The following is a 22692-nucleotide window of genomic DNA, read 5'->3' as shown; positions in this document are numbered from 1 at the left end:
ACACCAGGGTGAGCAAGGCTGTGAGGCCCCACGCCAGCCAGCTTGTGGGACAGCGGGGAGGCCATGATCCTGTCGGTCCCCAGCACCGGGGTCTGTCTAGAAACATCCCTCACCTCGAACCTGCCGGCGGGACGCCACGGGCTCTGGGGAGACAGCCGAGGCCCTGAGGAGCACTGCGGCCCACGAAGAGGACAGCCTCGGGGCCGTGAGGAGAGCTATAGCCTCTGAAAAGACCCGACAGGCCCCGAGTCGGGACCCCGGCCCCTGCTGCCGCCGGTGCCTCGCGCGGCGGGGATGGCGGTGCCTGGCACTGTACGGGGGCGGCCAGCAAACCTGCACCCCCCCCAGCGGCCCCGGCTCCGTTCCACCCCGTCCCGTCCCGCCCCGGGCGCGGATTGGCGCGGCCGGCGCGGCTCCTCCCGCCGCTGGGGCTGGGCGCAGGGGGGATCCGGCCGCGCCGTGATCAGCCCAGCCTGGCTGCTTAGCGCAGCTAGCCGCTGCTGCTGCTGCGGAGCCGCCGTCTTCTGCGGGGAGCGCGGCCGGCCCCGCTCCGGGTAGGCTTCTCGTGGTGGGGTTGGGACAGGGAGGAGGGGCGTCAGCTGCTCGGTGCGGTGCGGTTCGGCTCGGCTTGCCTCGGCTCGGCGCGGGGCCGCAGGCCGGGGCGGGCAGGTGGGCGGTGAGCAGGCCCCGCACGCACCTCCCGCTCTCTTGCCGGCCATGGTGGTTCTGGGGGCCGCCGAGGGGCCACTGGCAGCCTGCCGGCCAGGGCTGCGCGGCGTCAGGCTCCACGGAGGGCACCGGGCCTCCTCGCTCTCCCGGCGACACCTCCCCGCCGCCGGCCGCCCCTCTCTCGGTTTTATTTTGTTGTATGTTATTCCCTGCTCTCCGCTCATCGCCAGCTCCCGTGTCCGTGCCGCCGCGCTGCCGGCGGCCGCCGCCTCCCTGGGGGTTCATTGCGCTTCCCCCGTTGTGTCCCCTCCCCGGCTCCGCTGGCAGCGCTCCCGTGGCCTTCCCGCCTTCGGGCGGGCCCGGCCCGCCGGGTCTGACAGCGAGAGCCGGGCGGCGGGGGGCAGGAGGGCTCCTTGTGAGCCGGTGCCGGCCCCTCCGCACGGCCCGGAGCCGCTCTCCTCCCATGCGGTTGCATAACGCGTGGCTGAGGGGGTTGGGGGCGGCCCGGGAGCTGGTTTGTGGCGGGTCACGGGCTCTGGGTGGGCCCGCCTGCAGGAACGCGGGGCTTTTCCTTAAGAAAGGCAACATCACCCCCCCCCTCACCGTGTTTTAAACCAGATTTTAATCTTCTGAGCGCTGTCACTTCCTGATGGTGTGTTTCTGCATGGCTTACGCCGTGCTCATGCATCTGTCAGCCTTCCAGAGGGAAGAGTTGAGGAGCTCGGAGAACATAAACAGCGATCTAAAAAGACAGCTTTAATCGTTATTAGGTATTGTAGGTAGTACTTTAATAATGTGTTCACGTGGGAGGGGTGCAAGGACATAAGGAAAGGTTAACTATACGGTTACAGGGGAAGAGATTTCTGCTCAAAATTACTTCCTTCAAGGCCTTACTCGAAACAAGAAGCGTAGCTTCTAATTTCTTCAGTAAACAGAGTTTACTGACTTGTGCCGTGTGGCTTCCAGTTGGAAACAAAACGTGTATCTGCTGGAGAAATGGGGCTGACACTCGTCCTGTGAGGTGTTTTATACAGTGCTCAACAGCAGCTATGTGTCTTGTCTCTGTTTATAAATAACCGGATTGGAAGGGCTGTTAAGCACAGCCGCAGCAGCTCGGGCTTCGTCGAGGGCTGTAAAGCCAGCCTGTGAAGCTGTGTACACGCTCAGGTGGTTAACTGCTGTGCTGCGAGCTGCCTTGGCTATACCATAGCTCTCGGTATGCACTGTTGGTAGCTAGAGATACCCGGGCTAGCTTTGAAATGGACTAATGTGTGGCACAGACTCGAGTCACAAGCCTTAATGAGTGTTTGCATAGTGCTTCGTATTTTCTCGGATGAAAGGTTTTAAATAATTGTCCATTGTAATTGTCTGTCACCCCTAGAAAAGAGCTAAAAAATAATCCTCATGGAGGTAGGCAGTTGTTTTGGAAGTCCAGTGTCTAAACCTGTAAATGCCTGTAGGTGGTTAATGTTGTTACTGCTTAACATGGAGACGTCAAAATGACTGACTGAAAGAAAAAATAAAGATCTAGTTCTGCTCTCTTTTCGAGCCATTCTCTGAGCATCGGCCAGACAAATGCCATCCTGCTGATAGGTGAGCTACTTGTTCTTCAGTACCCTGCAGAATTCCTGGTGTGACTGTGGTTGCACTAGTGTTGTGTTGGGTTTTTTTTTTTCCCTTGAAGTCTTAACTGGAAGCCTTATGCAGTGTTTTGATTCCTTTTTGGTAAATGGCTAATTCCTTGCTGCAGGGGATAAGAGTGTTCTGAATGCAGTGGTTTTGGATCCTGAGGGGAGTGCCTTGCATTGCTTTCCAGCAGCCACCTGCCTTCCCCTGGCCTCAGTGACAGCATTATTGACTCATTTTGAAGGTAACTCACCCAATATTCGTCTTACCTATGAAACTCCATATATTTGCTGTAGCACAGAGCCTTTGAGGAAAAGAAATAGAATGTCAGGGAGCCTGGGCTTTATCACCAGCAGCTTGGGAACAAAGGCATTACATTTACCGAACTCCTCATGGCAGACTTCCATTTTTATAGGTGGGAAAAGTTGTGGGATTTGATGTAATAACCAGTGTCTTAAAATCATTTTGCATGTTCCTTGTGACTAAGTTGTCTCTTTCATATTTAACTGGGGAATGAGCAGAGCTAGAAGGCAAAGCTGTGTATGTTTCACTCACACTAAATGATCTTTGAATTATTTTCTTCATTTAGATAAGGATTGTGAAGAAGTATGAGTGATTTGTCAAGTGCTAATCTGCAGCTGACTTTCTTATAGGCATATAAACCATCTTTTTGCTTCCCTTAAAATTGGAAGTTTGTCTTATAGTGAGCTGTGGATGTGCACCACAGTGTTCCTGAGCTCTTGGCCACCTTGAATAGCAGTGAGATCATGTGTTCATAGAGACTGACAAGTAGTTCTTGTGCCAGAAGGGGCTGTGGTTTTGAGGTACAGAGGTGTCAATTTCAGTTTCTGGTGCTGTGAAGCTGAATACTGGGAAGTAGACACACAATACTACCTAGGTGTAACTGGAGACCCGGAGGTTCCAGGTCTCAACACATTCATCATAATGTGTTACTTTCACTTCTTGCTGCCTTATAGCATAACAAAACGAGCAGTTTGGTATAATCCTCAGACACCAGTGGCTTTATTACTGGCAGATATGGCATATTTTAATATTCCTGTTGCAGACGTGATACCTGGTTTCAAAAAAGACAATGTTTTTTCTTGCACCTGGTAGTGTACATCTCTCTTGACTTTGCTGCTTTTATGGGTTTTGTGGATTATTTGGTCATCAGATGTATCACCAAATGTTCCTATCCATGCATTTAAGCTTTTGAAGGAGGTCTTTAGTGAAAGTTGGTGATTAGAGATCAATTTACCAGCTTTGTAAGCTCTGCAGAGAAGAGGGCACAGGAATGCTGCTCTGGTATGTGTGGCTGCTCAGTTTTTATTTATACCATATTTTACTGATTTTGTTTTCCAAGTTGTTTTGATTCTATTAACTTATTAAATTTAGATACTATTAAAGTCAGTGTAATGGAACTTATTTAATGTATGAAGGTTGTCTTTTTTTTTTAATGTCCTTTTTTTCACCCCCAGGATACTGAGAATTAAGTGCCTGTAGTGTGGCTTCTGGCTGTAGTGTGGGATCTGTGTTTGTTCCCCAAATAACTTCATTTTTTTGTCATCTTGTGGAAGCGGAATATCTGCTGTATCGCTTGCTAATCCTGGTGTTGCAGTTTTATGCCTAGGGCATAACTGAAGGTATATTCAGTACTGTAGGCATGGAGGTTGGGTTTAATCTAGTGATTTTGGATATAAAATGCAGAGAAATCAGAATGGGATTGGCTGATACATGTATAGTGTGGGCTTGTATTTCTGCTGTCAATGGCACGCACTTGGACAGTGAGTTGATGGTAAAAGCTGGGTGTCTGCAGTGGGTATCAGAGGCAGAAGGATTAACTATAGCTGGTGGTTAACTATGCCTAACGATGTTGTGCAATGGCACCTCCTGTTGCAGTACACAGGTAATATGAATGTTTACATGGATCGCCTTCCTACACATTGGAGGTTCAGCTACCTCTGTTGTGAGTTGCTGCTGTGTGAGTGCTTAATGCTGTTTTGAGAGTAAAAATACACCACAGAGGAACGTGTAAATGGCTGTTCAGAAAATGTCAGCTTTAAAAAAAAAATAGGTATTCAGTAATGGCCGACTGGTATCTTGGGGTGTAGAAAATAGTGCTCTTTTCCATGTGATTAAAAAAAGTTCCTGCTTTAGAAACTGCTGTGTCTGCAGTTCATAGCAAAGTAATGGGATTTAGGTAGCACGGAGGCTGAAATTCTGCCAGTTAAAATCTTGCTGTCCTAATGTGCCATTCTGTACAGTTCTTGGAAGCTAATATACAATGTTATTCTGCCTTGCAGCAAAACAACTAGTGATTAAAAATTCAGCGGATGCTGTGGTTCACTTAACTATTTGTTCTTGCATCATTCAGGTCATATCACACAATTAATGTTTCTAATGTTCGATCTAACTTTTTTTGCTCTAAGAATGGAAATTATCTGAACTACCATGGGATTTGCAGAACTGTTTTGGCAGGAACTGGGCTATGCAAAGTAAATTATTCAGAACTGTTTTCATCCTTCCCCTAACTTAGAGAATCTCTTTTTTGATTTCTCAAATATTAGCTAGTGCCAGACAACGTTTTCATTTTTGCAACTTTAAAAATCGAAGTGTTTTCTTTTGATTGCTTTGAGATAAATGAGACTCCCTACTTGAGAAGGGGAGGGAGAGAACATGATAGGTATAAGTGCTCGGTTTGTTACTTAAACTCAGTATTTCATTTGGCCACAGAAGTGTTTTTGTATGAGAATTCTCATTTTGTTTTGGGCACGGTTTCTACTGCTTTCAGTACACATACTTTTAATTTGCACAGTTTTGGTTAATGGTATTCAAGCCAGCATGTCACTTGACTTTTAAATTAGAGTTAAACTCTCCCTTCCCCATGTTCCTTTAATTAGGTATGTTTTGAGTTTTTTTTGTGGCACACATAGGTTCTGGAAACCTTTTTCTGGACAACTTGGAGCTAGAAAGCAATGTTCATGTAGCAACTTTTGTAGCATACTTTAATTTCTTTCACCAATTTTCTGTTTGGAAGCTGGTGCCTGAACTGCACAAGAAGCAGCCTGTCTTACCTCTTCACAATTGGTGCAGTAACTGGCTTTGGCTTTCTCAGCACTCACCTGCAGATACTCAGAGTAGGAGATGGAATGCTCTTCGGTGGGTGCCCTCTAAACTGGATTCATTGACATACATGTTTATGAATCATGCTGTTACAAGCATGGTAAAGGCAGGATAACAATGGAGAAAAGTTGCTGGGTCATTCAGTGGCTTTGAGAGTAACTTTTTTTACTGGGGCACTGCTTAGCTCCAGTACTTAAGAGAAACTAAATTCAGAATGTGGAGTGCAGGTGGAGTATTTTGATCAAGGGCAACACCTGAGGTTCAGCCATTCAGCTCAGTGTATTGCTGCAGGTAGCTTGAGAATTGCAGGGTTTAGGAGAAGGCTGTATCTTTTTAAGCAGATCAGTAATAGAAATGGAAAAGGTGAATTTGTGCATTACAGCATGTGATATGCAGTATATGACTGATATGCCCACAAACCGGGTTTTAGAGAAGTAATGGGTGAAACCCATTCTTTATGCACATTGTTTGAACTTGCCATTTGGACGACTTTCTGTGTTCTGGGAATTAGCACATCAAGACAATGAATTTTTAGTCAAGGCAGACAGTCTTCTTCGGAAAAACCTGTTTGGGCTACAAACGCTAATCTGCTTTGAGAGAACTTGTTTCAGCTGAATTGTCAGCAGACAGTCAGTTGGTTTGAAAAATGAAGTTAAAATATGTAAACCCTCCCCCAGCCTCCTTAATGTCTTGTTTAGAAAGATGGGAAAGGATTCTGATTGGGTTTTGCATATTCCTAATACCATGTATGCGTGTATCCAACATTCTGTTTACTTAAGGAATTGATATTTGGATAATGCGTTTAATCTCCAATTGCAAAAAATAACCTCACACGCAGCTAATTCCATCAGCTGGAAGCAGACGAGTGAGGCTGAATTCGTCATTTATTTGGGACCTGCTTTCTGCTGGGCTAATTACTATGTATGAACTTCAGAAATTTGCATAATTTTTTGGCAAACTTAAACGGCAGCCATTTTAATTTAGAATTTTATTAACTTGAAACATCCCTAGCAACTCCTAGGCTACTTCTGCTTCATTCTGGGGTTTTCATTTAGCATAGACTTTCATTTAGCAAGCTTCAGTAACATTTTTTTTCTTTTCTCCTTGCAATGACTTCTGTATGTAACAGCAGCTTGCTTCCATTTCCAGTAACTTTCAACCTGCAATCTAATACAAAATGCCTTCTGTCATTCAAATAAAAAAAGTGTTGAAACTAAATTCTCATAAAACAGATGCTAAAACATTAGAAAATTAAATGTTAGATTTTGGTTGCTCTTCTGCAGTGTGAGAAGAGCACTTGAAATATTTTTAAGTGTAGATGGGTTTCAAAAAGTAACCTTGGGGAATCTGGGGCATGTCAAGTCTGGTCCTAATTCTGCTAAAAAAGCTGGTCTCATGATGTGAATTCTTAAACTCCAAAAAGTTTGGCTGTAAAATCATCATTGCGAGTAGCTACTAAATGTTCTGTCATATTGAAAGCCTGGGGTTTTACACATTTTCAGCTTCTCAAGGTGTCTAGCAATGTCTTTGCCACTTGATTCACTTTTCTTCTTGTGACCTCCTGTAACTGATTTTGCTGCTTGGCAGTCAGTGGAGGTGCATAATCTGTAGAATATTAAAACAGTTGGAATTTTATAGTGAAAAATACTGTCTGCTTTATTGGAATGCTGTTATTTACTGGCTCTTTTGGATGCAATAGACTGGATTAATTTTAAAATCTGAACTGTTCTTTTCTGTGTTATGGTCTTAGCCTGCCTTCTGTCTCAGTACCATCAGAAACTTCCTATTTTGCTGTGTGCAATTGCTGTCCTGTGTCTTTGTCCCTCTTTCCTCCTCCCTGTTATTCCGCTGATCACTTGAGAATGCAGTTTCTTCCTTGGGGTGAACAGGGTTATATTGCTAGGCTCTTTAATTCCTAATGGGCAGAAAGCCAAGCATAAAATCTTGTTTCTATGTCACTCTAGAGATTTCTTTGTATGTGCTATTTTCTTTGCATGCTAACATCACTGAAAAGATTTTATTTCTTTCCTATCCCCCAAGTCTAGACCAGACATAATTATGTTTGTGTGTATGTGTAGGCTTGGGTGTTGCTGCTCTGCAGCCCAGCAAGCAATTTGGAGTCCTTGGGCAGTTTAAGACCATAGTAGCATCAAAGGCAGCAGCTATCCGTCTGCATCTAGGTAGGTGAAATAATTTCTGTTGTATCTAAACTTCAAAGACTAACTCCTGGCTTGTGCCTGTGGTTTGGCTCTCTGCAATGTGTCATACTGGAGGCTATATTTTAAGAAAGGGTTTGGACAATGAGTTCAAACAAGACTTGCTGCATATTGAGTGATAGTAGCTAGTGTTGAACTGGACTGGAGTTTATGTTCACCATCTCACGTGCTTACAGAGGCAGCCTAATTCCCTTTTGATTCATAAAGCTCTTCATTGAGGTCTTTGTTTTGAACTTTGCCTTGCCCTAAGTCCTTATTGCAAAGTATAAAAATCCTTTCCATCATGAAGCCTCCACTTCGGCATTGAGACTGCAGTCTTAGTGTGTTTACATCTTCAAAGCTTTGGTGCTTCTTCCTGTCCTGACTCCTGAAGTTGAGAGAAGCTCCCTGTAAGCATATATGCGAAGTTTACTCTCCTGCCATTAGGTTGCTCTTGCTTTGGTATCATGCTGCCTGTCAGGGTGACTGTGATTTTCTCAATCATTTATCTTTCTGACTGCCTGCACATGTTCCCGTCCTGTCCTGGGGAGAGGAGGCTGTCCCTGTGCAGGATGTTTGTGCCTAGGCAATCCACTGCTAAACAGTCTGGGCATGCAGGGCATGGAAGCTTGAGACAAATGGTCAGGGATCTTTAAGGAAAACTTGCCCTCTGGAAGTGGGTTTCTAGATGTCAATTTAACCATCAGGGCACCAGATACATGTAACAGCTTGCCATCCAGTCTGGGGCAAACTGTTAGATTCTCACCTCTTTTTTCTTTAAATTTCCTTTCTAAAGAAGGATGCTACTCTACTGTTGTGTTTTAACTGAGGTAACTTAATAAGCACATGAATGAAGTGATGTTATCTTAATAAACATGAATGAAGTGATGCAAAGAGTGCTTTTTTTTATGCACCTGAAATCTAAGTAAATCTGCTGCCACTTCTGAAATTTGGGCTGTGGAAGGATTACTGATAGCAGCAAATCCATCTTCCGTGGTGTTAAGAAAAAAAATCCTTGTGTTTCTCCTACAGTGCTTAAGGGTTTTTTTTTTTTTTAGATGCAGTGGGACTGCAGATCTAGTCATATTAAAATTTATAATAACTTGCAGCAGAAGCAGTTGGAGATGTGGCTTTGATACAAATTACTGGGAATTCTCTTCTGATGATGCAGCTGTACAGCCTAAGCTGGGAATGGGACCTTAGAGCAGTTTCAGTCTTGCTCTCTCCTTGCATAGTGCATGGGATGCCACCAACAGTGTTCTAAACCAGTTTTCCTAATGATTCCTTTGTTAGGCCTTAACAGCTTATGGAATTGGTAAAATGAGATACACTGATGTGTTAGCTGTAAGCTTCTGGGTAAACTGTAGGATAAATAGTAGTAGTTTACATATGCTTGTGGCAAATGTCTCTGCAGCATTCTGCATACTCTTTTAGCCTTAAAAACTGCCTTTCCTTTCCCTCTGCCCTTTTTCATCCTTGGGATTGGTAGATGTAGCCAGTGAGGAAGGGGTTGTGGATGTATTTTGTGAAGCTAACAGCTTTGACCCTGGCCTAACCAAACCCAAGGAAGTGTAGGCACCAGTGTCCTGTAAGGATGTATGTCTATGGGAAAACATATTTAAGAGGTTGGGAAGAAATGAGCATAGAAAATAGTAAGGGAACTTTATCTGAGTGTAAAATTATGCCTGTGGTGGAGCTATATGGAGCCAGTTCACTGATGTTGCTAGTTGCATTAATATTGGTTATAAGGGTTTTGTTTTTTTTTTTTTTTTCCTTTGTGTTTCTTGAGTCACAGTATAAGAGCAAGGAATTGTTCTTCATCAGGTGGCTGCCCAGGCAGAACAAAGGCAGTTATGGACTGAGGAGCCTGTCAGTCTGCTTTCCATTTGAAGAAGCCTAGAGTTTAAATAAATGTAAAAGTTGATCATGATAGAGAAACTTTCCTGGGGCATACGTGAGGCACAGGCTGTTGGGAGAAGACATGTCTTTAATTAGACCAACTGGTACCACTGGGGTGGAGGGGAGGATGAGTGAGCTTCTGAGCATGAATAAATGTCAACATGTATTTTATCAGAATTGCAGTTTGGAAGCAGGGATTCACTATGGGTTGCTGTTTGGCTTTGGGGTGTCTGGGGCTTTTCTGCATCTTCCATATATTAGTCACAGTTAGGGAAGGAGCTGTGAATACTGCTTTACAAACATAAAGCATAACTCTTTAAGGAAAGGTAGATTGTAAATTGTGCAGGTAAAATAAGCTGGCGTTGTCAGGCTGAAGTCAGTAAAGCTAAACAAAGTGCCAGCAAGTGATACCTGCTTAATGTATTCACAGTGGTCATGCTGGGGAGGATTAGTGGGAGATGCTTTAACTTAAAGCTAGTAGGAACAGCAGTGCTGTTTTCCTCTGAAAAGCTCCATGCTTTTACTGGAATAGCTAAATGCAGGCATGTTAAACTTAATATATGCATGTGTGGGTAATCTGAGAAAACATCCCAGCAAGTAACCCAGTAACTTTCTTCTGGGGAGATGCTGAGAATATCACCTTTGCTGCCATTCAGGGCCAAGCTGGGCTCATTAGCATCTTGTAAGTGACAGCTCTACTTTGCATTATGGGTATTTTAAGTTATAAGGGTAGCAGAGATAGAGGGAAAGGTGATAATGTCTGTGCTGGGTGCTTTATTCCTTCCTTTTAGGGGAGAGGAGGAGGAGGAGAAGGGCCTAATTGCATACCTTCTAATTCTGGTTACTTCATTACTGAATAATTATTGGAGCAGCCCAGCAATCTGCTCTGATAGCAGATGAGCAGTGTGGCTTGCAGCACTTGAGTCTAAACAAAACTTAAGTGCTTTTTCCTTTTTCCCTTGCAGTGAAACTGTAATTTTGTTACATGAATGTTAGCCAGGACAGAGGTGTTCTTGCAGCTCTCATGATGCTTCTCTGGGCTTTGTGCATGTTAGAGGTGCATCCCCAGTGTATGTAGCAAAAATATCCTAAAATACTGTATTACCTTATCTGGCAGATTCAGTTGAAGGCTTTCCAAGTAGTTTGCCAGGGGAAGATCTGTTTAGCTTTGACGTTAGATGTTTCAGAGGGTTTTAATATAAACTGATGAACATTTAGAATATATTTGCTTTCCATAATGATACATGTTAATTAGTTTTTCTATCTGCATCAGGCTGTGAATAGTCAAATAAACCAGTTTGAGGACACCTCTGCTACCACTTCTGTTTCAGAACATAAGTCCCTGTGGTGAGAGTGGTCACGTTGGCAAGGCTGTAGCAGAATGGTGTCATTTTAGTTCCACAGTGTAGAAATTGTGTTATATGCAACTAATATTATACAAAAGAGAACTATCAGGCAGAGCCTCAGAGAGGGTTTTTGTCTGTCTTTGAAATGGGATAAGAGTGCATTTGTGCATCAGGCTGAATCTTGATAATGTATCTTCTTGGAAATAATGTTGATGATCATGATTTTGAGGTACTGGCTTAAGGCCATGAGAGCACTGCAGACAAGTGCCTGCATTTTGCATAGCATGTTACTGGGCAAAGTTTAAACTGTTGTCAGGCGAACTTTTTCTGGACTGCAGTAGAGTTAAATCTGATCTATTCCTAAAAAGACAGCTGACTCTGCATTCTGAGCCACATACAATTCTTTGTCTCTGCTTTTGTCTTGAATGGAAAAGTAGTTTGTTTTTGCATTAAATGGAACTCAACTGTCACTGCCCCAAAGGGGTTCTGTTGTTGCAGGCTCTGTGTGATTTCTAGGCAGTGTTCTTGGCTCTCACTGCTTTTTGCTGTAAGCCCAATAACTCAAATCAGAACGATGGGAGGATGGTAACATACTAAGACAGATATTTATTGACAGGTAAAAAAATCTTTGGAAATGAAATATATTGCACTTTTTCACTGTTGATTATTTTTGTAAGTTTGGGCTTGGTTGTGTTGGTCATAACTTGGCTGATAGGATTGGTCATGTAGAGCAACTCGGTATGGGTCCAACTGCAGCATTAATCTCTTGGAATAACTTAAGGTGAAGTGATGTTGAATTTCAAGGAATTAGAGAGTATGAGGCCCTCTTAGTCGAGCCTTGCATTTATAGGGTGGCTTTCAGAGGGAAGGACCCAAATGTGCTTTGCTAACTGGCCTGTGCATCATGCACTGGAGTGGATCCATGCTTTGATAAGAACAATATGGGTTCTTCTGATGAGATGAACTGCATCACCTTTTTTTTAAGGAGGCATTTATTTATTTGGATAGAGGAAAAATACTTTTTTCCCCTGTGAAAAATCAATAGCTGATCAGACCTCCTCCATTCATTTATAGCCACTGATATTGCAGGGACAGGAGGCTGGCAGGTTGGAGTGGGTGTAGCCTAAATAAAAACTAGGTTCAAGCCTGGAGTGTTATCTGGCAGCAGGATTGTAAGAAGAAGGCTGTAGAACATGAATCTCATGGGGGAGCGCTGGTGCTGTGCTGCCTTTTTAAGAGAGGTTGGGGGCCTTGCCTTCATGGGAAAAAGAAGCTAGAATATGGGCTATGATAACTCCTTGTCATGCTGGCCAACCTCCTCTGAGGGTAAGTAGGTGGAAGGGGTCACAACTATGGGCAGGAGGTTCAGCTGGGGTAGTCAGTAAGGGTCTGCAAAGCACAGCTCCTTCCTATGTGTGGATGAAGGTCATCCACCTGTATGTTTATAATGAATGGTAGAGGTTAGCATCTTTTGTGCTGAGATGGACTGCTGGATGATAAAATGGTGTCTCTCACAAATACCACAGGTGTGGAGTGCGGAATCCTGCTTTGTTAGTTGTTAAAGGGTTGTGTGTGGTTGTGATTCTTTTTTCTGGTAAAAAAAAGCTAACCCTACATCTCAGAATCATCTGTTTGCCTTCTTGGTGCTGCCCTTAGGTTTTTTGGCGTTGTCCTAGGGTCTGTGTAAGTTGACAAGGTTCCTGTGACCATTTGGGGTGGTGGGTTGTCTCCCCCATATTCTGCTTCTCTTGAAGTTTATTAACCAAGCTTCCACAGCACTCACCAGGCCTGGCTCTTCTCTGGCTTATGTTTACTTATGTTTTCTTAGTGGTTGAAGTGTGCCTTGGTTCTTTCTTTCTTGTGTTTGGCTTGAAGGTTAATGAGCTGGGATGGGTGCACTGGGGCTACTCATGTGCTTCAGTGTGTATGGTTATGATCCCTCTTGACTGTAAAAAAACAAATTGGAGACAAATTAGCCAGTACTGGGGACTTTTGTGGGGAAAAAAGTAGTAAGTGCCTGAAGGAACACAATCTTGTAGATTGTGTGTGGTGCCATGTAGTTGTGAGCAAGTTTTCTTTTTTGCAGAAGGTAGATCAATTCCTTGGGGGCTGGATAGCATCTGATCTTTATGTGAGGGAGGGGAAAAAGCTGTTCAACTTTAATCTGAATTTACTAGGTAGTTAATAAGACAGACCTTTGCCCTGAGTAACTTGTCCAGCCTGTGTTATGTTGCAGGAGCTCCATGGAGATGAAGCCTGTTGGCTTTATTTTGCTCTGAAATCCATTTGGCTTAAAGTTGCCTCCAAAATCTCAGCCTCTGCAGTACTTCAGACTTGCAGCTGGGTAACCTGCTGGGTGTTTAAGGGCTGAGGTTGGGGCAAACCCTGGATGCTTTGGTGGCTGAGAGGTGACATTGACATGTGGAACTTGTCGTTCAGGTGTCATGCCTGTCTTTTCTCCCTTTGTAATTTGCAGTTTGTATTTAATAGTAGAGGGATTTAGGTGTTTTGTTGTCTGTGCAGTTGTGGTCTGTAGGAACAGTTAGCTTTAGTGATGTTCGGCACTGGAGCTGCCTATGGTGGCTGATTGCGTAAGTCAGTATTGCTGAAGTGAGCAGGGAGAAAGTGAAGGCATTTCCACCAGTCATTTAGAAACTGGTATAATTCAGGTCTGAATCAAGCTCAGGCTCAAACAGGTTGTAGAATTTATAACACCACCGGGGGTGTGGCAGCTGAGAGAAAAATAAACAGTGGTTCCTAGCCCAGAGGCTTGTGTTCAGCATTAGATAATGAGACATGGGGTAGTTATAACCAGGGACCTGAGTGGGAGGGCTTAGGAGAGGGTGAAGGTTACATCCGTGTGGAGAACCTGAAATGTTTCTTCTTGTGCCTGCAGCTTGTTAATGGCACTGTTAACAAATTGTGGGTACATCTGAGGTTATAGGAAGGATGGAAGTCAGCTTTGTAGAAGGAAGTGTTGACTGAGTTACGGGACGTGCATTGATTAGTAAGAGAAAGTGGAAGGAGGTAAACTGATACTAGTCAGGTGTGCAGGGAGTGGCTCTGTTTACATGGAAGCAGAACATGCAAAAGTACTCAAGGGTCTTGAGGAATTTAGGTGGTAGAGCAGTGATGGGAAATCTGCACTCAGATTCCTAAACATGTGTGCATGATGAGAATGGAGGAGCAGGTTAAGAAAGGCGTCCAGCGTGGCTGCCAAGAGCTTTGTAGTCCCTCCTCTTTGCTGTCCTTGCAACCTGGGCCCCACGATACCAAAGCAGCTTCTGCCCAGCTACTCAGCAGGACTTCTGCTGACAGGGCGGCCACTTTCCACTGTAGTTGCTGGACTCTTTTTTGGGGTGTACTTAGTCAGCACTGAAGACCTGCTTGAAGTGGTGGTGCTCCACATGTCAGCAATGCATTGATTGTTGTTTCTGCATGCCCTTTGTGCTGGGCAAACAGGATCTTTTGGGGTTTTAAGAGCTAGTTAGTAGTTGCAACACTGTTACTGTGTCACTAATTTCATTTTTCCTTCCCTTTTGCTCTTCAGAAATGCCATTCTCCTGAGTGTGCAAGGAACCTACAGAACTAATGTCTAACCCTACATGGAATAACAACTCTTGGAAGGTACCAATCTTTTTTAACTTAATGGCTTTGTTACAGGTTGGGTTAATGTTGCAATGATCTTTGCTTCAAAGCTCAGGATTGAAGAACCATGCCTTATGTAATGCGTCCCTTTGAAAGGCTGACGTTGCTGTGACACTCATCTCTGATTTCCAGAAAAACTACGTGCAACACAGCACTTGATCTAGGGTGCCGAGGAGCCATCCCTCTTTCTCTGTGAACGATCTCTTTAGGCAGAGCCTGGTTTTGCCTTAGGAACAGATGGTGGTTTCTATTCAGAGAGCTGAGCTAAGCTTTCGTCATTCTTGGTGACCATCCTTGGAAACATATTGCCCTTCCTTTTAGCAATGCATGATGTCTTTAATTTAATGACCTTCTGGATCGTCTTTCTTGACGAGAGGCTTCTAGCCATATTTATCAAGAACATCATGAGGAAGTGCGGTTGCACTTGTAACATTTAAATTGAAATGTCTCTGCTGTTTGTGCTACATTAACCAGCTCTCAGGCACTGCTTGCTTTGCTTCTGATCCTGCAGTGATGCCATAATACTGTATTTTGGACTGCCCTGTACATTACCATGGCAACAGACTGATGTCACAGGCTCAAGGACATGACTTCAGTGTATGATCATGCAGAGGCACAATCACATTTGTGAAGGAGAAAGCTGACTAATGCGCATCTCAAAAGCAAACAAGGGGAATGCAGGTTACAGCTGACCAAGCAAGGTGCTTCAATAAAAATTTTTCTTTTAGACAGAGGAAGGGTTGATCATGTCTTTTAAGACAGGAACTTTTGTCGTGATGAGCTTCTCTTTCCTGTGGATAAGCAGACATCTTGCAGGTATCCTATCTCTTTTAAACAGGTGGTGTTCTGGGGTGGGGAAGCTTGCTGTCTGGTTTCAGAGCTTTGAAAGAGCACTTTTTAAAGACTTTCTCAGTGGTCTTGTAAGCACACTGGGAGCACTTTGACTTGCTTAATGTTGTTCAAACAGTTTAATTGGTTTTCCAAAGCTTTTATTTTATCCATAACATTGGAAGGTGAAAGGGGAACTGCATCTGCATTATGGTCACATTTTCCTATATCCTATTAGCAGATTCCAAGATTGTTTAATGTGCTCTCCACCCATTTCATTTGGCTGCAACCTTTGCTCCCATGAAAACAAGGCTGATTGTTCTGAATTGCTGTATGTGTTTTGGCACAGCATAAAGGTACCTATAATAACACAACTATTGTCTGAGAAAAAAAAAAGGCAATTTGCAGTAATAACTACAAATAAAAGGGTGCAGTAATGGGGCAAGGCACATAATGGTCATTTTCCCACCCGTTATGTACAGAAAATTCTCAACATGGTCATCCCTTCAACACGACAAGGATGTGGGCTTTAGCATAGTATGTGAATATTGGGAATAGGGGACTGAAATATTTGTGTGTTGTTCCAAGTTTCTCTTTCCTGGACACAGTTCCATTGCTCATATCTACGGATGGGGAGGCTGAATGGCTTTTGCCCAATGTGGTATTTTATTTGCATGCTGTGAGCATTTTAACAAGTGTGTGTGTGCTAAATGAAGCATTCCCACTTTTAGTCAGCAGCTGACGCACCCTTAAAATAAAAAACCTAAGTGCCTTTAGGTTGAACAGTGGGGTTTTGAGGAGTGACATTGTGCTGTGTGTTTGAGCGGATGGCTGGTCGTGCCAAGCCTGAATGTTAACTTTAGATGCTGTGAGATTCAGTAAAGAACTAGCTAAAACTCCTTTGTGCTGAAGTACTTTTTGCTCGTCTCTGCACTTTGGAGAATAAAAGCTGTTACAGTGCTAGATTTGGATGTAATAGTTTTAAATGCTCAGTGTTACAGGAATTCAGGATATTTAACAGAAACTGGCATTTATTACAGCAGCTTGGTTGCCTCCCAGGGCAGGAAGCTGTAGAGGGTTGAAAAAGGAGGCAGGGAAAGAGCTTAACAGCCTTCTCTCTGAATCAGGATGCTTGAATTCAGTGCTTGGCCTTGGGCTGAAAGGACTGGAAGCTCTGCAAGATTCAGTGATTCAGGCTGCTCTGCAGCAAACAAGAAGATAATGGTGATGGACTATCAAGAAGGCAGCCTTGCTAAAAAGAAATGCTTTGTGATATGGTAAAGGGGAAGGAAGTCTGGAGAACTTAGAAAAAGAACAGATGTTTTTGGAGGTGGGGAAAAACTTAACTATCCATGTAGCTGGCTCTTGCAAAAGGAACTTGATACCAAACAAAAGTAGGCACACCCATTGTTTAGTACAATGATCCTGGAAAGCTGCTCTTCAGAGCCCCCGTGCTTTTCTGTCTGACAAATGCCTTGTACAGTGACATCTTGCAGAGGCAGAAATTAATAATATAAGCACCTGTGAGCTCGTGGAAAGGTGTCTGTAAAACAGTGAGGGTGTTTGATGCTTCTCTTTAACAACAGTAACAAACCTTTATGGGTGTATAAAATGATACTCAAATCAGGAAGCCAAGAGGGATGCTGTTCCTGGAGAAGGAAATAATGACAGAAGATGCATTAAAAAAGAGGGAGAGGTTGCTTGTAAGGGTGTGTTTATGGATTGTGATGACTGAAGTGTGATAGAATAGATTGCTGATCCTGTGTATCAGAGTGGCAATGATTTTTTCCAAGTTGTTGATATTTGCATAAAAAAATTAAGTATTTTGCTCTGTCTGATAGGTTAATCCACTGTAATTGACTGTGAAATAAACCTGGAGGAATTTTGCCATCTGTACATGTTGCACAGCCTCTTTGCTGTCTACTTGGCAACTGTAACTTTAGATAATTAAAAGATGCTTTTTAAATCTGCTTTTCTTTCAACTTTTTTTTTTTTATCTTGCTACTTCTCTGAGTGCCATCAGTCATCCTAAGGTGTAAAAAACAAGATAATGTGGTTTTAGGAAAGGAAAACTGCAGGTGAATCTCTTTACTTAAAAACATGCACATCACTGCTGCATTTCTACGAAGAATTCAACTTTCCCAGTCCAGTATGGAAAAACTAAATTCACTTTGACTTTCTAAGATCTTGTTCCACTTGTCCTTCTAAAATCAATAACCAAGTCTTCATGGCTGCCTGTGCTTAGGAAGCAGTTGTAATTATCCAGAAATTACAGAACTCGTTCAGCACAGGGATCCTCTGGTTTCAGCACATAGTTTCATTGCTCTGTAGTGTTTTGAGAGGCTGAAGGGTGGGATGCAGCTACAATGAGTTTCCAGATTCCTAACAGTGTGAGGGACTGTTTTTAATAGTGATGATAAAAACAGCTATTCCCAGTTGGAGTTTAGTCAGTGGTACAATTATCAGAGCTATGAAATAGTGCAGGGATGGCTCAGAATGGAAAAACTAAGGCTTGAAACTGACTTTTTTGAGGGAGCTGTTTGAAACTGTTTCCTGCAAGCTCATAAGAGAATTAATAAGATATCTTTAATGGCAAGAGATGAGGCTGATGGGGCTTGGTGATTACTTTGGTAATTTAGTTTTCAGGCTAGCAGACTTCAGTGGGCCTTGGGAGAAGGATTTGGTGGCAATTTGGTGATGAAAGCCAGCATGGTGAGTGGGAGCTCTGGAGCTGGCATGTTTGATATGTAAGGTTGTGATCTTCTGCTGTATTGTGTGGTCACACCAGCTGTTCCACTGGGGAGCCTAAAAATGCGCTGAGCATTTTCATAGTAAAGTAACAATACCCAGCTAAAAATCTGGTTCACTTAAACCATTCTTTTGAAAACACAGTTGTTGGGTACCTTAATTTCTGCTTAGCTGTTTGGTGATTTGGTGGTTCTTATTTGTGTTTCCTCAGCTTTGTGCAAGAGGAGGAAGCCCTGAAGAGAGAATATAGATTGTAGTAGCAGCTGGGAATACTGAGTTAGATAGCAGTGCATAGATTTTTTTTCCCTTTTTTTTCCTCCAATGCTGTTTTTGTGTTAATAAGGCTAAAAGTAATGTGAAGCAAACCCAAATCTGATGTTTTCAGGTAGACTTTCAGAAATGTTCATAATTACCATTATCCTGGAAAGAATTGCTTCAGAATTGTTTCTGGCATCCTGCTGTAGGCCTGTGCTACTGAATTTTGAAAATGAAACAGGAAAAGAAAAGGATCTACAGCAGAAGTTTTGACAGTTAACAAGGCACTTGAGTGAGCAGAAGTTATCCTTTACTGAAATTTAATTTAGGTGCTATTTCATAGCCTGTCTTTTTGTTTAAAGAGTGAATTAGAGCAGAATTTGTGCTATGCTTGGAATTTCTGAAAATGTGATTATGTTAGTTTCTAGGTGTATCAAATACAAAGCTCTGAAAACATAAAGCTATTTTTTTTTACTTCAGGTACCTCTGAGTTATTAATAGGGAAAGAAAGTCTTTGAAAATGTAGCCAAAAAAAGAGTAAAGATCCATGGAATTGGTAGGTTTCAAAATTAGCTTACATTTTAAACAGTCTTTGAAACAATCATGCAAAAAGATACTGTATTTAATGTTGATCTCTGCTGCAGTTTAGTAACCAAAACCCAAGCTTATGTGTAGCTGAGTTAGCTCAGCAGAAGACGTTCTGTGTATGATGTCCTCTTAAGAATTTGTATAAAACAAAGCAAATACTTTGGCTGGGAAAAACGTTGAGTGTGTACTCTTACTTGCCTTCCGTCTTTGTTTTAAGCTATTCAGCCATGATGCATCACCTGTGCTTTTGGGTGTTCAGAGTCCTTTATGGTCTCTTTCAGCAGGTCTGTGGTTTGCAAACTGCGAGGCCGTTTAAGTGGTGAGAAACATCATCTGCATCCAGAGCTGTTTCCTGGATGGTTCACCTGCATTTGTCTGGCCCTGGCTCTGCTCACCCATGCACTGTTTCCTCCTTGTGCCTGCGTCTGCTGAACTGTATGTGCTTGGGCAAGCCTGACGTGTGACGGCTGCAAGTGCCTAGTTTTGTATGATGGATATCTTGGGGGTCTGCTTTGATTGTGGTGTTGTGCCAAGTGCTGTTTTGAGTCTCATCTGAGTTGCTGTGTTATTCTGTCTGTCACTGGTTTGGATTATGTCTCTATGTTGCTGGCTTTGACAGCCTGCTGTACCATTTCCATGCCATGCATGTGTATGACTTCATGCTGCAGGCCTTGGAGCTGTTGGAGACAGTGCAATGCATGTCAGTAAGCAAAAAATATGCTGTTGGATTCAAATGATGGGGACTCATTCTGCCTATTGCGAGCAAATGTCTCCAGCACTGTGACAGATTAATCTTCCAATGAAGAGTGAAGATTGGCAACTTTTATTGTGCAGTCAAATTGAAAATGTATGATTCTTGTGTGTAGTGTCAATTAACAGCAAAGTCAGAATAACTTAATTTCCTTAGATTTGTGAAAAGGTGAGGTAGCCTTGGCCAACAGCCAAACACCCATCTAGTTGTTGGGTAGCTCACTACACCTCCTTCCAGAAGGGAATAGGCTTAGGGAGTTTAAGAGTCAAGGTAAAGACAGGGAGATTACTGGTTACTGTTGTGGATGAAACAAAGTCATTTATCACCAGTTAAAATGGATTTGGGTAGTGAGATAAATGTTAAACCAACACCCTTCCTCTCCCGTTTCAGTGCAAGTCATTACCTGCCCTGCCAGGGAGCACCTTCTCCCTACCCTTCTTTGACCTTGGTGGGTTTTTTCTTTTTTCCTCTTTGTTGGTTGTCGTTTTTGCCCTTTCTTAAATAGGTTTCCCCAGTGGTGCCAGTCACTTGGCTGTGTCCAGTGGTGGCTTATGGTGGAGCTGTCTGGGCAGAGCCTGGGGCAGTCAAGACGACCACCTGCAGGGGCCATGTTAAAAACTGACTCTAATGAGTGGTCTTTAATTTTTCTTTTAGTCTTAGACTGTAGCCTGTTCTTCGGGAGTGTTTTGTTTTGTAAGATACCACTCAAAAGCCCAGTGAATCCAAAGCTTGTTGAGTGGGTGTAGGTGGAGGTGTGTCCTGTTTGTTTGTGGGTGTGTTGTTTTTAGATGCTTTTAATGAATCTGTTTTAAGTTTCTGTCCTCAGCAGATGCAATGATGCACTTGGTTATAAAATGTTCTGTGAAAAATAGTTTGAGCTTCCTTTTGCATGAAATCTCACCTGAAGGTCTATATACTCAGTATAAGTGTATTCAGAGCAGAGGGTTGTTCTGTAAATGGCTTACTTATAAATTTGAAATTAGAGTTTGGAGTTTTTACATTATCCTTGCAAGCTGAAAGATAGTTTTGTGTAGAAACATGATGCTGGGGCACCAGCAGTGTCCTAGTTTAAACAAGAATTTGGAAAGGATTTAAGACTTTGTGACAATTCATAAGGCATTGGTGGAAAAAAAACTGTAGAAGATGCAAGTAACTGAAAACAGGGTAGACTCAGGAGTGTGACAGAAAAAAACAGGAATTTTGAATTACAGAAATACTTGTAACTAATGGCACAATTGCCTCAAACTTTTTTTAGTACCATTATATTTAATCTAGTGTTTGTGCTGCTGTAAGGTTTCTGTTTGGGTTTGGTTTTGGTGACTCTGAGGGAAGATTTGGATGCTTTAGAGATGCTTAGTGACTGCTGTAACCTCTCAACTCTGCAGTGGATTGGTGGAATAAATCCATGTGGACAAAATTATGTTCTGCTTTGAGTCTTTTTGTATGTGCGTCATTTATATTCGGTTGGGGTTTTTTTGGGGGAGAGGGGGGCGGTGATGGTGTCTTGTGTGTCTGTGTTTTGTTGAGAAGGTATCCACAGTGGTATAGGACAGAGAAATCCACAATGTAACCTTTTGGTTTAAGGGTAAGGTTCCACAGAAGTAAATAAAAATGAATTACCCCTCACTCTGCTAAATGACATAGGGCTGGACCTGTGATCAGGGCTTATGGGGTGGTCTCTGTAAGGAGAACTCTCGGCCCAAAGGCTGTTCCAAACCAGTTAGAGCCATACAAACCAGTTAAAGCCATATTTAATTCAGTGAATTAAGTTTCAAAGCTGATGAGTTTAGTGTTTAACACTGGGTCACCTGCTGTGGGGTTTTCCTTATTAACAAAGTTCCTAAAGAATTGTGTTTGTTTACTGGATATCTAAAAGTTAGATGTAGGTTTATTCTTCTACTTTAGAAACCATTTAATACCCCACAGAAAGATGAACAGAAGCCATTATTACTGTGCATTGTGTGTCTTGGTGCAGAGGGACTTCTTGCCTACATAGGATCAAGTATGAGATTTTTAGTTTCCTGCTGACACTTTGCGAGTATATGCCAATAAAATGGCTGGTTCTGTGCTGGAGTACATAGATTCAACTGTATGCTTGCAATCAGAGGAATAACGCAAATGGGTTTATTTTCACTGTGTTAAGAGCTGCCACAAAACAGGTAAAGGAAGCTTTAAAAATTAGAATGGGTCGTAATGCCACGCTGCTGGGTCACTAACAAGCTATCACGGGCAAACTAGTGAGTAATTACTGTAAGGCAGGCCACGTGATGGTCAATTTATTAGCTGTCGCAGCAAAAATGAATCTACCAAATGTGTGCCAAAATGAGTCAAGTGGACCTCTCCCGCCAGGATCCCTAACATCTACAAGCAAAAGAGGGTGATGAAATACTTGTTTATAATCCTCATCTGCCACGTTGGTGCTGTAAATAATAATCAGGATTATCTTTAGCAAACTAGTGCTGCGTTCCTGAAAAAAGTTCTTCTTGCTGATTTTAATTGCCGTTCTCTGAAGTGGGACAGGTTGGTATTCCAGCTGATATCTTACGTGTGTTCTGAATTTCCGTCACTGGTGTTTGTCCCAAAACTCTCCTTTAACATCAGTTCTGCATCTTGCTGTCGTTTCTACTGTTCTTTGTATGTACAGGAGCAATTCAGCGAATCCTCAGCCTTAGAAAAGAGGGCACAATGTCTCCAGAGCTCTGGGAGTGCTTCTTTATTATTTTTGGAACCAGCTCTATTGCTTCTATAATAGGAAGGCTTCTGGAAGCTTTCTCCTTCCCCCTCACCCCAAGAAAGTAGCCTTTCTTTAATTCAGAATCTGCATGAGAAAACAGATCTAGTTTTATACACTGAAGATTTCAGCTATGGCTCATGGATCACACGGCCTCAAGTGCACAGCGGTACAGTGAGTATCTTTACTCATACCCTGTAACCTGAGGCTGCAGCAGCTGGAGCCCTGCTCCATGGTTTTTAGGTACTCCCTATTTATCATTCAGGACACACAGTAGATTATGCA

General features: G+C 43.0%; 1 long non-coding RNA gene across 1 annotated transcript; it reads left to right on the top strand.

Annotated features, from left to right (window-relative positions):
• Positions 1–514: 514 nt before the first annotated feature.
• Positions 515–21055, top strand: LOC117436039 (uncharacterized). Its single transcript, XR_004549543.1, has 3 exons — positions 515–554; positions 14409–14485; positions 19207–21055. It is a non-coding gene; the product is annotated as an uncharacterized lncRNA (long non-coding RNA).
• Positions 21056–22692: the final 1637 nt, after the last annotated feature.

Source organism: Melopsittacus undulatus, chromosome 4, assembly GCF_012275295.1.
Source record: "Melopsittacus undulatus isolate bMelUnd1 chromosome 4, bMelUnd1.mat.Z, whole genome shotgun sequence".
Taxonomy (NCBI): Eukaryota; Metazoa; Chordata; class Aves; order Psittaciformes; family Psittaculidae; genus Melopsittacus; species Melopsittacus undulatus.
This window is presented reverse-complemented; position numbering and strand designations above follow the sequence as displayed.